Genomic DNA, 2149 nt, shown 5'->3' on the forward strand with positions numbered 1-2149 from the left:
ATAAAATTTATAAAAAAATAGATGAAATAATAAATAAAAGACTAAATAGATAAAAAAATAACTAAATTATTTACTTAATAAATAATCAAATTAATAAATTAAGAAAAAAATAAATAAATAATATTAAAGAAACATAAATGCAATTTATTTTAGTTTATGAATTTTATAAATTTATTTTATTTTATTAATTTTAGTTTATGAAAATGTATTATTTTTTACTGTAAAAAATTACCAGGATTAATAATTAATAGTAAATTAATAGTAAAAGTATAAAAATTGTAAAATTATTAATTATTATATTCAAAAAATCAATTTGAATGTAATCGGGAAAGAACGTTTATTTTCGTCGAACTTCGGGACAGCGACTTTATAAATAGGAGCTACGACGCGCGAGAGAGTTCATTTAGCGTCGAATCGCTCTGACGAATAGGTCGAATTCAATTAAATTCTTTTATTTATTTTAATTAAATTTTTCTTTTTTTATTGTTTTAATTAAATTCTTATAACATAGGAAATAATTTTTATCAGTTATTTTTTTTAATATTTATTTTTAATTAATATATTATTTATTCGATTTGTTTTTCAATTAATATATTGTTTCATTTATTTAAATATTTATATATTTATATTTATTTAATCAAAAATTTATTTTTTAATTTATAATTTCATTTATTTATTCTTTTATTTATTAATTTATTTTTAATTTATAATTTCATTTATATTTTTTTTATTATTTTACTTATTTTATTATTCATTTATTTATTCTTTTACTTATAAATTTATTTATAAATTTATTTTTTAATTTATACTTTTATTTATTTATTAGTTATATATTTAGTTTTATTATTTTATTTTTTATTCATTTATTTATTGTTTTATTTCTTCATTCATTTATTTATATTTTTATATTTTTTTTTACATTTTTATAATATTACATATTATTTTTATTAGTTATTTATTGAATAAAAATATTATATATAATATATTTTTTATAAACGGGTCTCGATGTGTAGTTACCTCCTCGTGGTGAGATCTGGTAATTGAAATCGATTTTTGTAGATTATTCTTTGAAAATTTTCAATCTTTGAAAATTTTTCAAAGATTAATTTTTGAAAAATCGATATCAAGCTAAAAACTACGCAGTACCTGCAATCCATTCTAAATTTATGATTCCCTTTGGGTATTGTGGTAATTTAGAATGAACTGCAGGTACCATTTTATTAAACCTCCCGCGAGGCATCGTGGGATTGTCGTGGGATGCGTGCATCTTAATTTAGATTTAAGTTTTAAATTTTAAGTTTTAGTTTTAAGTACAATAAAATAGATGTTAAGATTATTGTGAGCGCATTTCGTAATAAAGATATCTTAACTTACAACGAAAAATAAAAATCTTGTCGATTATTATTCCTGCAATTATCTGTTCGAATATTTTTGGTGATAATTTAGTAAATTTATTGTTCGTATATTCTTCAATTTTATAGCTTTTATAAGCTATTCCCTTTAGTTTTGTTTCGATTCCAATTCAAATTTATTGTCGACCAAATATCACGCAACAGTTGCAAGAATCGCTAGATTGGTGCTCTGCTTCCGGTGACCAGTTAAGGGTCCGCGTTCTGATCGATTGGTATCTTTAGGTACTTGATTAGAGTTTGATCTTGTAATTTGATCGTCGTCTTCGTAAATCAGCTCCGGTGGTCGAGAATCTTGTATCCTTTGCTCCGTGTCGTTGGGACATAAGGCGTTCAGCTATTAGGTCACAGTCGTAACCCTTTATTGGTCACGACTGGTAAGTATCATCTATCTGGCGATTCATGTAAGTCAAGTGATATAAGTCGTGATAGGAGGGCGGCAGTGAATTTTGAGTTGGATTTTGCTTCGTTTCTTCTCAATTTCCATTTTTTTTCTCTTTTCTTCCTTCTTGTTGTTATTTTTTTATCTTCGTTTAGATTTCATTCTTCTTTGCAGGATTTCCTTTTTTAATAAAAAAATATCGAATATAGTATTATTTTTGTTTTGCTTTAAATAGAATATAGATATCTTTTTTATGGATGCCGCATTGATTTTAGATTTTAAGTGTAGTATTAAGTTAGTTTTAAGATTTAGATTAAGTTAGTTTTAAGATCTAGATTAAGTTAATTTTAAGGTTTGG

This window comes from Apis dorsata, unplaced genomic scaffold, assembly GCF_000469605.1.
Source record: "Apis dorsata unplaced genomic scaffold, Apis dorsata 1.3 scaffold_87, whole genome shotgun sequence".
NCBI lineage: Eukaryota > Metazoa > Arthropoda > Insecta > Hymenoptera > Apidae > Apis > Apis dorsata.